Here is a 14163-nt window from a genome sequence, read left to right as displayed (position 1 = left end):
CTTAAGTAGTCAAGTTAAGATAAAACTAAAAACACAAACATAACGATGTGGAAGGTCATTGTTAACTTGCTTAAAAGTTTCCACATGAAGAGCAAGTCTGTGCAAAGTGCGAAGAGGAAGCGGTGAGTGTCAATTCGTCTCTCATCTAACGACCACATTCTCATTATGCAGAAGGTCAAATCTAAAAATATACAGAGCAGGAAATTCTGTTGAAAAAGAACCTCTACCTGGTATTAAAGCTACAATCCTTTATTGCCACATCCATTTTGGGACATTTATTATAAATGACCGGTAATGACATACCCATTGATGATTGAGGAATATAACTTACAAATTCCTCATGAGCTTGTTCAACTTTCCTACCCCATCAGAACTCAAAATATAAACAAATACTGTGTAGCCTCAAAGCATGGTTAAAACTATAATGTTGGATGAACTGACAATAGTTCTGTCTACGAATGTGAGTGGTTACATTCTCCAGGCTCATCCCTCAGCTTATTAGGAAAATTGAGGCGGGGTGTCCACTTTGTTACTGTTTCAATTAAGGATTCTAACTTTAAGACACCTTGTGACCTTGATGACCATTTAGTGACAGGTGACTGGTACCACTGCCATTACAACATGCTGTTTATAAATGCTTTGTTTTGTGCACACTCTTACTTTGAAGGCAATGTAGGTAGAGTACCTCAGATAAGAGATGGTTGATTCCAAATAGAGATTTTATGTTTTATTTTCCATGAAGAGTGAACACTGAAATAATGTGCAATACACTGACATTACCTTTCTTACAGTGGTCTGAACTTAAACAACTAAAATATACAAACCACTACCTTCTACTCAGAAATACACAAAACTCTTCCTAGCTGCTTCACAAAAAAAGAACTTTCAAGACTGGCACAAATGAACTTATTTCCAGCAATGAACAATAAAAAACATGAATCAAGACACAAAGTAACAATTTCCTTAAAATATATTGCTAACTGGTATATAGACGATAGTGACGAAGAGCAGCGTTATACATAGAATACAAATATATGAACATTCAGAGTGGATTCACATGATCTACCAAAGTCATATTGTGGTTCACATTATCCACCAGTCATATCTATTATCACAATAGCCAAGGTATGTTAAAACAGATTGAAGAGGAAGGGTAGATACAGATGTGGCACCTTATTAAGCAGTAGTTGTGAGTTCAGGATTTGGAAACTGGACTCTGGAGTAAATGGTTGGGGCTATGCGGTCGGGCCTTGGTCCTCTTGGTGTCTGAACCAGCTGTATCACTTCATACTGAAAAACAGTGTGGATATGAGTGAAAACATCCCTCATAAAGATAAGTATGATATAATATTCATATACTGTATATATATATATCCATATTCCCACTACAGATACTGACCTCTGGCCCGTCTGCCCTTTCAGGTGGTTCAGGGGTTGGAGGAGAGTCATGGTTCTTCTGGCAAGCAGCTCTCTTCCACAGCACTGAAATGGCTAAGATGACCCATTCAGATGGAATTAGTATAGACTATTATGATCACACAACACTGAGTAACATCTTACGTATTGCATTGGGTTTTGGGCCTGCACGCAGACAGAACTACAGCAACAGAAAGACCTAACATTGCATGTAAAGGCAGAGAAGGTTTGCCTGGTATCCAGTCTAAAGAAAAGTTTTAGTAAGATAAAAAATATTATAACAATATGCCATTTAGCAGAAGCTTTTATCCAAAGTAACTTACAGTTATGCGTGCATACAGTTTACATATTGGTGGCACGGGGAATCAAACCCACAACCCTGGCAGTGCAAGTGCCATGTTCTACCAACTGAGCCTCACAGTACCACCCAGATGTTACTAGGTTACTAAAAAACGTATTTTAAGAGTGTAGAAACACACCTGACAGCAATAAAATGAGCACTGCATTTAAGACCCCGGATCCAATGAGAAGACCCTTTAGCCATGTTGTGTTGAAGTCTCTGGGTTGCTCTGAAGCTTTAGGATCAACTGAAATTGGCAAATGTATTTATTTAACATTTCTGCATTTTATTTCAACAAACTGTGATAGCCTAAATAAACACAATGTGTTTAAAATCATTAAAATACTTTCCAGATTATTAAAGTCACTATTAAATCAGTTGAAAAATTACAAACACATAATCACTTACGGAGCTTCAAACTTGTGTTTGTTGTTTCATTGATTGATTCAAGACCTGCAGGGTTAAGGAAAACATGTATAGCCAACATTCACTTTAGGTTATGTTACTCAAAGTGGATGTAACATTTCTGTAGTGGTTTTGCACCTAGCTGTGTTAAACGTAAACAAAAACACTTTTCAAAAGTATCTTTTAAACAAAATATAGCATGTTGATCATTGAATGAAATGTTCACTTACCGGTTGTCATGAGTCTGGTGCCGTTACTGAAAAGGACAAATTCCTTTTCTTTCTTTGTACAGTAGTACACTCCACAATCATCTACTGTTACATTCTGTATTAACAATCTATTTCCTGTTTCTAATGAATATTTCTGTCTAAAAGTATTATTGTAATAAAAAGCAATAGGACTACTACTAATGAAAGAGCGGAGTAGGACCAGTGGAGGCTGTGGGTGGTGCTGAATGTACCAATGTACATCAGTTACATTTAGAGAACAGTTCAGGGTTGCATTGTGTCCAAGTTCTACCAGTGTCTCTGTCAAAGCCTCAGTTCCAATACAGAGTTCTAAAACACCTAAGAAGAAAAGAAGAAGAATCCAATAAATAAGATAAGAATAAGAAAAGGTCTTACAGAACAGACAGGAAACAATCCTCGACATCCTCAGAGCTGTGATAAATCTTTGAGACTGAACTGACTTCCTCCTTCTAACAGACATCTGACTGAACACACAGTGCAACCACATGATCAAACCATAGTTTACAAAAAGCTAAAATAAACACTCTAATAAAGAGCATTAAGGAAGTGAAAATGTTTCCTTTAATAACACTGTGGTGTCAAAGTAAAATTGTTTCTAATTGTAAGGCTGACTGAAATAACTACGTTTTTACTGTGGAGCACATGTTCAATCTCAAGTTCTCAAAAAAACGTCTGTCATTTTCTAGTACAATATTAATAACTGATCTGGAAATACTTCAATATTTTAGTAAGTAAAGCTGCATCTTGTTGACAACCAATCATAATAGTGATGTGAATGGCCCATATTGGCACTGACAGGTGGGTGCATTCCAAAGGGGTAGAGTCAACCTAAAGGACATGTTGCAACAGATGTGATGTTCCTCCCCATTACGCATTTTACATAGGCCTAGTTTTTAATCTGCCTAAGGAACTGATAGGCCTAGTTTTTAATCTGCCTAAGGAACTGATAGGCCTAGTTTTTAATCTGCCTAAGGAACTGATAGCCCTAGTTTTTAATCTGTTTAAGGAATTGATAGGCCTAGTTTTTAATCTGCCTAAGGAATTGTTACTTTACTTGAAATGCCTTCAGACTAGACTGCATCCATATGTAAAAATGTATTTATTTATATAAAGTTTGTTTATTTTAGCTAACCCTAACCCATTTCCTAACCTTAACCTACTTCTCCTAACCTGCTATGCTAATTATCCTAACCTGCTGCATAAGTTCTCCTAAACTTGCTGCAAAAAGTCACTTTTGACAAAGCTGTATCCCTTCTAGACAAACCCTAGGTAATGAATGACATAAGGAAGAAAAGCTAAGAATGCATGAAGATATATACCCTAGTACCGGTTAGTTAAAAACAAATCTTTGGTAATAATGTATGTGTGATTCTGGAAAGTCACTGGATGCTGAATTCACCATGTCTGAAATAACGAGGGCTTTGGATGGGGTGTGTTGTCCTGCTCCAGGTGAGAATTGATTATGCTACATTATGTTTAAACATCTGCCTGCAGAAGTTTTTGGAAAGATAGAGTTTATTTAACAAAATATGGAGGACAGGAGCGCTGCCATGATGGAAAAGTGCTGTGGTGTTGCCTTTTGTGAAGCCTGCTAAAGATCCGTCAAGTCCTGCTAGCTTTCGACCTATTGCACTTACATGAAATCTCTGTAAACGAAAGGAAAAGTTAATTGTAGGTAGATTAATGTATTGTCTGGAATATAAGGGTCTATTAAGTCCATACCAGAGTGGATTCAGAAAAGGAAGGACAACCCTTGATACATTGGTTTCAGTTAGTAGTGAGGTGACCAAAGCTTTGGCAAGGAAGTGATGTCAATAGTATATTTTGACATTTAAAAAGCATATGATACAATGTGACGGGAAGGTTTACTGATTACATTGAATGGGTATTAAGATGGCGCTGAAGAGGATGGCTGACGTTTTACATGCCCATAACCAATTGTGCTTTTTTGTTAGTTTTTTTGCATTGTTTGTAACTTAGCTTTTTACTTATTTTGTACATAATGTTGCTGCTACCGTCTCTTATGACCGAAAATAACTTCTGGACATGTCACAGTTGTCGTAGGAAGGAGGAGCGGACCAAAGTGCAGCATGTGTGTCGTTCCACATTTTATTTACACTATGAAACTATGCAATACATAAACTAAAGAACAAAACAACAAACCATGACGCAGCGTTGAAACATACACCACTCAAAAAACAATCTCCCACAAACCCAGGTGGGACAAACACCAACTTAAACTTGACCTCCAATTAGAGACAACGATGACCAGCTGCCTCTAATTGGAGATCACCTCAAACAAAGCCTAACATAGAAATACAAAAACTAGAACAACCCAACATAGAAATACAAAACTAGAACATAACATAGAAAAACTAAACTAGAAAACCCCCCTGTCACGCCCTGACCTACTCTACCATAAATAACAACTTACTATGGTCAGGACGTGACAGGACATCGGAACTGGGATTACTCACCACGAATTGAAGAAGCTTTTTCCTTCAATGAGTCCGACGAGAAAGATATACTGCTCTCCTGGGAACAGGCCCAGATCCCCGTCATTTGTGTGAAGAGAAGACGGAGGAAAAGAGGACGCAGACTGGGTTGCCTTCTGAGAATCCGTAGGCGAGCTCTCACTGCCATCAATTATACTTGCTAACATGCACTCATTGGAAAATAAAATTGATGACCTACGATTATGATAATCCTACCAACGGGACATTAAGAACTGTAATATCTTATGTTTCACTGAGTCGTGGCTGAACGACGACAAGGAAAATATAGAGCTGGAGGGATTTTCAATGCACCGACAGAACAGAGAAGCTACGTCTGGTAAGACGAGGAGTGGGGGTGTGTGTCTTTTTGTCAATAACAGCTGGTCCACAATGTCTAATATTAAAGAAGTCTCGAGGTATTGCTCGCCTGAGGTAGAGTACCTTATGATAAGCTGTAGACCACACTATCTACCAAGAGAGTTTATTTACCACCACAGACCGATGCTGGCACTAAGACCACACTCGACCAACTCTATAAGGCCATAAGGAAAAAATAATGTGTCCATTCTCTCTGAATGGACACATCTCCAGAACTGGGAAAAAGAGGTACGTATAGGAGAGGTATGTATTGAGATTAGTTGTACATAGCTCTGGTCTATAGTGTTGAAGTGCCATTTTTACTTGCTGACTAGACCGGGCGAGAATGTTGATTTTGTCCATCCACACCAGACGCGATCAGGAAACACAGGTTGAAATATCAAAATAAACTCTGAACCAATTATATTAATTTGGGGACAGGTCGAAAAGCATTAAAAATTCATGGAAATTTAGCTAGGTAGCTTTCTGTTGCTAGCTAATCTGTCCTGGGATATAAACATTGGGTTGTTATTTTACCTGAAATGCACAAGGTCCTCTACTCCGACAATTAATCCACAGATATAAGGGTAAACCCAATTTGTTTCTAGTAATCTCTCCTCCTTCGGGCTTCTTCGTCTTTATATGGCGGTTGGCAACCAACTTTAAGGTGCAGTACCACAACCAATTGGACTGGAGTGTTGACCGCAGTTTGTCTTTCAATCACCCACGTGGTTATATGCTCCTTAAAACCAATGAGGAGATGGGAGAGGCGGGACTTGCAGTGCATCACGGGTCACAAATAGAACCAAGTTATATTTTAGCACCTGGCTATGCAGACACGCACAAGCAGTTTGGATGCAATGGTTGAATAACATGTACATTTATTTTGCAACGAGTGGAGTGGTCAGCATGCCATGAACAGGATCAGCAAGTGACGTGACGCAACGCACAGGACCAGAGTTTATTTGTACAGTGTTGAAAGAAAATGTGCTGCTGGATTAAGAATGTCAATAATCTCTCCTAGATAATTTACTTGATATACCTCTTGACTCCCTTGGGAGCATAACGTGTCCACCTCTTTTCTGTGCTAGGGCTTTTGCTTTTTGTCTAGTTTCTGTTGGGTTATTTTGTTGGGTTGCCAGGATGCATTGTGTGAACACATGCAGTGCTTACTATTTTCAGCAGATGGTGCTGTTCAACCAGTTAAAATGTAGCCGGTCAAACTGTGTAGGACTGTGTGTATCACTGAAAATCATGACGACACAAAGACTAAAAAGTGCAGGTTACATTATACAGATGATATTACCGTTATATTATATTGATGTGATCCTTGAGATGTTATAGAGACTTTGCTGAGATGTTTGTGTACACTGCCTCACCTCAAATCCCTGACTGCAGTTTGTTTGGTTGCATCACACCTAACCAGCCTGAGAGGATGATGTCACAGGGGGTATTTGGAAGCCCAGTAGAGTCTCTGTAGACGGAGCCATTTCCCTGATATGTAGACCCCATAGCACCAGGCCCTGGAACCTGCCTTAACTAACACCTGTACCCTGTCATAACACACACACACACACACACCTTGCTCTGCCACAACCAGGAAAATGAAGTGTCATCAAGGACAGACCATCTGAAGAGTTTTAGGAATATTGTATCATTGGTCCAGAAGCTATGGCTAAATCATTATACATTATTTACTGGACATGTGTAGGCTATACCTTATCTCAAAGTATATTTTTTCGTTGTTACTGTTTAAGATAACTTTGTTAAGGTAGGGTAACAACCCCTGTGAAGGTGCTCATTACAAAACTGTATTGCAACAGACAAATTCTTGCACAAGCATCACCGGCAAAAATACCATTGTAAAACCACAGCCTGTGACCATTTACATTAGCTATTTGTGTTGTGGTGAAATGTGTTACTTTCCACTGTGCAAGATCTTTCTCACAACTCCTGCTGAGTGGGTCATGAGTCATACATTTCTTTTGTTCCTGTGATCTTCACTGCAATTTCAATTACCATTTCCACAGAAGTGACAGAGCTTTAGAACAAAAAGGAAGTTAAGCAGCTGATTACAGTAATCATTAAATTTTACTAGAAGATAGTTACACTAATGGATTGACCATTCATGTATACAAAAACACACTAGGACGAGCTGGAGTTGTTAGCTTGCACATGTGGAACCATGCATTATACTGCAATAGTAATTCTTGATATAAGTTCAGGATGTAATCCTCCTGGTGGTGCTGGGATCTGTGTCACTGATTTTATGATAAAACACCTACATGTCGTGATATGTTGTATGCTTTTCAGTATTTGATACTGTTAAGTCTAATCAATTTGTGAGGAAGAATGCTGCAACTGTTCAGGTGGTCTACAACAAGTCTCTTACCTCTGGTCTGCATCTTGAGGTGGTCTTAGTTTTGAACGACAGTTTCTGTTCTGACATGCCAAGGTCACGATATGTACTGAAATATAAACCAACATCATAGGAAAAGTCTATATCAATTTTACACAAGCAACATCTACATTCTCAGCATACAACATTAAACTATTTAAAACGTTCACATTATTTATCTATTTTTTTATTCACTCAACCAGGATCATAACGATCAGAATAACATTCAGAACACTGTAAATGGACAGAAGACAGTTCTCCAATGATGACCTGCAGTTGGAGGGCTGGTTTAGATAGTCAGCATAAACCTCTGGGGAAAACAAAATAGATTTACTGCACAGCCAATGTGTCACACTTGTCATCGGTAATGGAGGACCAAAACGCAGCAGGTATGTGTATGCTCATCTTGAGATTTATTAACTTCCAAAATGAACGTACAAAATAACAAAACAAGTCACCGAACGAAATACAGACAGTCTGGTAAGGCACAAGGCTAAACTCAGAACAATCACCCACAAATCACACACACAAACACACCCTAATATATGGGACTCTCAATCAAAGGCAGATAGACAACACCTGCCTTCAACTGAGAGTCCCAACCCCAATTAACCAAACATAGAAACACACACACCAGACTAACCATAGAATACAAACACATAGACCATCAACCAAAAACCCGGAAATACTAAATCAAACACCCTTTACACAAACACACCACCCCGAACCACATAAAACAAATACCCTCTGCCACGTCCTGACCAAACTACAAAAACAATTAACCTTATACTGGCCAGGACGTGACACAATGTGTTACATCTGCTCCTGCCACACCCTCTATTGGTCTGTCTGGTCTGGTCTTGTCTTGTCTTGTCTTGTCGGAGACAGGTGTGCTGTAGTTAGGGCAGATTCCCACCAGCTGCAACCTGTTCCATAATCAAGACCTCTACAAATACTCAGCGCTGCCAGCTTGTAATCTCTGCTCAGTCAGTCTACGCTTCTAGCCATTTGTTACTGTTAGATCATGTTGTGCCTGTTTTCCTTGCCTGACTCTGTTTTCCTCTCCGCTACAGTTTCTCCCGCTCTGACTCTGGTCCCTGTCTCCAGTTCCACGTCTCGTCATCTTGCTACTCTGTAATGGATTCTCCACTCTAGTACTCCCTTGGATTCCCCTTCGGACCTGCTTACCCTGTCCCAACCCCTCTCGCTCCAGCCTCAGCCTCCGCACCTGGTTTCCTGCAACCCACCCGAGCTTCCCCTGGCCTGCACTCCATCTTCCCCCTGTGTTTCAATAAATACCTTGCTTACTTCATCCCAGTCTCCTCGTCTGAGTCTGCTCTTGGGTTCCCCAAGAGCTTCCCCTACTCCGCGTAACACAATGTTATATATCCTGAGTTATTCTTATCCACATTTGTAACAGAACAAGGAAGACCGTAATAAACAGGATGTTAAAATTGTTTTGCATCCCACATTCAACATATGTTGTGACAGGTTTAATACTCAAAATGTGATATTTAAATAAAGATGTATATTTTGATGAAATATATTTGTAATTTAATTGAATCTGCACTGGTGGTCATGAGTCTGGTGCCATTGCTGAATAGTAGACCCTTGTCTTCTTTCTGTGAACAGTAGAAACCTCCACAATCATCTACTGTGACATTCCAGAGGTCAGACCAATCATAGTCATGCCCACTTTTCCTATAGAGTTACTCATTGCAGGGACACATTATTTCCTTTGACAGTTGTTAAATCCAATAACTGAATTTCAATTCAAGTCCCGAATTGAATAGCAATTTCTTTGATTTACCCCCCTCCCCTATGTCTTTATGGTCAGTTAGCTTTCAGCTTACATTACTAGTGGAATACCTAACTTAAGTAGTCAAGTTAACTAAGTTAAAACTTAGTTAAAATGATGTGTAAGGTCATTGTTAACTTGCTTAAAGTTTCCACATGAAGCGCAAGTCTATGCAAAGTGGTTACATATCTCCAGGCCCATCCCTCAGCTTTTTACCAACATTGAGGCGGGGTATCCACTTTGTTACTGCTTCCATTAAGGTTTCTAGTTTTAAGACACCTTGTGACCTTTATGACCATTTAGTGATCGGTGACTGGTACCACTGCCATTACAACATGCTGTTTATAAATGCTTTGTTTTGTGGACACTCTTACTTTGAAGGCAATGTAGGTAGAGTACCTGAGATAAGAGATGGTTGATTCCAAAACAGAGATTTTATTTCCAAGAGTAAACACTGAGATAATGTTTGAAAAAAGTGCAATACACTGACATTATCTTTTTTACAGTGGTCTGAACTTAAACAACAAAAATATACAAACCACTACATTCTACTCACAAAGGTGTTATGGGGCACATGCAGTAGGCTTTTTAATGAACTTCAAATTCAAAACTGTAGTTTAATGTTTGAAAAAGTCATTATTAAAAAAGGTAAATTGTACAGTAATTGGGACATGCGTGCTGCTCAGTAAGCTTTAAGCTCTCATACAGGATGTGTGGTTGATGCTGCATCAATACACTACAAAATGCTTGGGGGCTTTTTCTACAGAAATACACAAACCTCTTCCTAACTGCTTCACAAAAAAAAGCAACAATTTACTTTCAAGACAGGCACTAACGAACATGTATTTCCAGCAATGAACAATGAAAAACATGAAACAAGACACAAAGGTAACAAGTTCCTTCAAAGATATTGCTGACTGGAATATAGACGATAGTGACGAAGAGCAGCATTATACACATTATACAAATATAGGAATATTCAGAGTAGATTCACATTATCCACCAAAGTCAAGATGTGGCACCTTATTAAGCAGTAGTTGAGAGTTCAGGATTTGGAAATTGGACTCTGGAGTAAATGGTTGAGGCTATGTGGTTGGGCCTTGGTCCTCTTGGTGTCTGAACCAGCTGTATCACTTCATACTGAAAAACAATGTGGATATGAGTGAAAACATCCCTCATAAAGATAAGTATGATATAATATTCATATACTGTATATATATATATCCATATTCCCACTACAGATACTGACCTCTGGCCTGTCTGCCCTTTCAGGTGGTTCAGGGGTTGGAGGAGAGTCATGGTTCTTCTGGCAAGCAGCTCTCTTCCACAGCACTGAAATGGCTAAGATGACCCATTCAGATGGAATTAGTATAGACTATTATGATCACACAACACTGAGTAACATCTTACGTATTGCATTGGGTTTTGGGCCTGCACGCAGTCAAAAGTACAGTAACAGAAAGACCTAACATTGCATGTAAAGGCAGAGAAGGTTTGCCTGGTATCCAGTCTAAAGAAAAGTTTTAGTAAGATACAAAATATTATAACAATATGCCATTTAGCAGAAGCTTTTATCCAAAGTAACTTACAGTTATGCGTGCATACAGTTTACATATTGGTGGCACGGGGAATCAAACCCACAACCCTGGCAGTGCAAGTGCCATGTTCTACCAACTGAACCACACAGTACCACCAAGATGTTACTAGGTTACTAAAAAACGTATTTTAAGAGTGTAGAAACACACCTGACAGCAATAAAATGAGCACTGCATTTAAGACCCCGGATCCAATGAGAAGACCCTTTAGCCATGTTGTGTTGAAGTCTCTGGGTTGCTCTGAAGCTTTAGGATCAACTGAAATTGGCAAATGTACTTATTTAACATTTCTGCATTTTATTTCAACAAAATTTGATAGCCTAAATAAACACAATATGTTTACAATCATTAAAAGACTTTCCAGATTATTAAAGTCACTATTAAATCAGTTGAAAAATTACAAACACATAATCACTTACGGAGCTTCAAACTTGTGTTTGTTGTTTCATTGATTGATTCAAGACCTGCAGGGTTAAGGAAAACATGTATAGCCAACATTCACTTTAGGTTATGTTACTCAAAGTGGATGTAACATTTCTGTAGTGGTTTTGCACCTAGCTGTGTTAAACGTAAACAAAAACACTTTTCAAAAGTATCTTTTAAACAAAATATAGCATGTTGATCATTGAATGAAATGTTCACTTACCAGTTGTCATGAGTCTGGTGCCGTTACTGAAAAGGATAAAATCCTTTTCTTTCTTTGTACAGTAGTACACTCCACAATCATCTACTGTTACATTCTGTATTAACAATCTATTTCCTGTTTCTAATGAATATTTCTGTCTAAAAGTATTATTATTATTATAATAAAAAGCAAAAGGACTACCACTAATGAAAGAGCGGAGTAGGACCAGTGGAGGCTGTGGGTGGTGCTGAATGTACCAATGTACATTAGTTACATTTAGAGAACAGTTCAGGGTTGCATTGTGTCCGAGTTCTACCAGTGTCTCTGTCAAAGCCTCAGTTCCAACACACAGTCTTAAGACACCTAAGAACAGAATAATTCATGAGACACTTCATTTATTGTCAAATGACAGTAAAATATTTAAGATAAGAAAAATAAATGGTCTTACAGAACAGACAGGAAACAATCCTCGACATCCTCAGAGCTGTGATAAATCTTTGAGACTGAACTGACTTCCTCCTTCTAACAGACATCTGACTGAACACAGTGCGACCACATGATCAAACCATAGTTTACAAAAAGCTAAAAGAAACACTCTTTAATAAAGAGCATTGAGGAAGTGAATGTTTTCTTTAATAACACTGTTGTGTCCAAGTAAAATACTTTCTATTTGAAAGGTTGACTCAAATAACAATGTTCTTCCTGTGCAGCACATGTTCAATCTCAAGATATCAACAAAACATGTAATTTGGTAGTACAATATTAATAACTGATCAGGAATAACTAGTTTTGTAGCACCTAGACTACTTTTCAGTAGTGTGGTCATGTGCCACAAAGAGGGACTTTGGAAAATTGCAGTTGGCTCAGAACAGGGCAGCACGGCTGGCCCTTAAAAGTACACGGAGAGCTAACAATGATATGTATGTCAATCTCTCCTGGCTCAAAGTGGAAGAGAAATTGACATCATCACTACTTGTTTTTGTAAGAGGTGTTGACAAGCTGAATGTACCGAGCTGTCTGTTTAAAATACTAGGACACCCATGCATACCCCACAAGACATGCCACCAGAGGTCTCTTCACAATCCCCAAGTCCAGAACAGACTATGGGAGGCGCACAGTACTAAATAGAGTCATGACTACATGGAACTCTATTCCACATCAGGTAACTGATGCAAGCAGTAAAATCAGATAAAACAGATACAAATACACCTTACGGAACAGCGGGGACTGTGAAGAGACAAACACAAAGGTACAGACACACGCATACGTTGTAATATTGTTGTATGGCGGTACTATACATTTTGTATTGTAAGTGTTTTATTTTAGATATGTAGTGGGGTAATAGTGTTATATTATGTCATGTTTTATTTTTTGTTTTATATGCAATGTAAGTGCTTTAATGTGTTTGGATCCCAAGAAGCTGTTAGGGTTCGTTTCCTTGGTCCTTGTAAATCATTGGCTCATTGGTGAAATTAGCATTATGACTATATCTTTAATTAAATCATTCAAAAACCTTTATTAATGCAATTGCAGACAGAAGTTGACAATCAGGAACATAGCACGCATGTTTCCGAGTAAGTTCTGCATCAAAGAAAAGGTCCCATAACCCCTCCCCTTCTATTAATACAACATAAGCATAATCAATTATTCTAATACATCAATCATTTGGTACAGCCCCAATCATGACCCCTAGGTGAACCTCTAACAAAGCGTAGCTGCTGCCTTTGCAGTAGCTAATGGAGATCCCTAAAAAATACAAATATGTATTTTTTAAGAATACAACTTCTTACAAATATTTTAAGAATACAACTTCTTAAAACTGTTAATGGAAAGTCCAATACTGTTTAGACAAGCAAAGGCTGAATCATGACCATTCTCTTTGAATTGTCTGTTACACTTCGTTGTAATGGAAGCCTTGAACAGAAAGTTCCACTTGATGATGAATGTCCTTTGTTGGTATGAAACATGAATAACTCCCACTATCAGAGTCCTTGAGATCAGTCAGTAGGAGAGAGAAGTCGCCGTTTGCCCATTCCTCAGGGAAAATCCTGATTCTGTTTCTGAACTGACGGTCTTGGTCTGTCATGTCTGCTTTTCCACTGACAATATTGTAGACATTAAGGTCATCCTTATATCGCCAAAATATGGTGACCTCTTCAGCAGGCATTGCATTGTACCTACATGGTAAAATAACCTCCCCTCTTGTAAAACCTTCAACTCTCTCCTGTGAAGAGACTACAAAACAGAGAAAATGAGCCTCCAATGAATCCATCTGACACTGTCATCAATATGGCATATTGCACATGTAGAATAAGAACAAACAATATAAAGCATGACTGATTAATACCTTGGAGTTCCATCAACAAGATCACACAAACCGGCAACCAGCATCTGTGGAGTAGTGATAGAGCATGTTATGGTTAGGAACGAGACTAGCAGGGTTATAAATACAGTGGCCTGGCTGAATATGAATGAAAAGCTGAGCA

The 14163-nt window shown here is 38.7% G+C and overlaps 2 long non-coding RNA genes across 3 annotated transcripts; both read right to left on the bottom strand.

Moving 5' to 3' along the window:
- Window positions 1–712: 712 nt before the first annotated feature.
- LOC106574728 (uncharacterized) lies at window positions 713–2954 on the bottom strand. Of its 2 annotated transcripts, XR_006759842.2 has the most exons (5): window positions 2392–2954; window positions 2165–2209; window positions 1896–2003; window positions 1400–1491; window positions 713–1290 (listed from the first exon to the last, which is right to left on the bottom strand). It is a non-coding gene; the product is annotated as an uncharacterized LOC106574728 (long non-coding RNA). The 2 variants fall into 2 exon arrangements; XR_006759841.2 differs by lacking the exon at window positions 2392–2954 and having other exon boundaries at window positions 2165–2385.
- Window positions 2955–9872: 6918 nt separating this feature from the next.
- LOC123727883 (uncharacterized) lies at window positions 9873–12234 on the bottom strand. Its single transcript, XR_006759840.2, has 6 exons — window positions 12126–12234; window positions 11699–12040; window positions 11472–11516; window positions 11203–11310; window positions 10707–10798; window positions 9873–10597 (listed from the first exon to the last, which is right to left on the bottom strand). It is a non-coding gene; the product is annotated as an uncharacterized LOC123727883 (long non-coding RNA).
- Between the last annotated feature and the right edge of the window lie 1929 nt (window positions 12235–14163).

The sequence above is a fragment of the Salmo salar genome, chromosome 16, assembly GCF_965601325.2.
Source record: "Salmo salar chromosome 16, fSalSal1, whole genome shotgun sequence".
Lineage (NCBI taxonomy): Eukaryota > Metazoa > Chordata > Actinopteri > Salmoniformes > Salmonidae > Salmo > Salmo salar.
The sequence above is the reverse complement of the archived record's forward strand: the minus strand, read 5'-3'. Positions and strand labels throughout refer to the sequence as shown.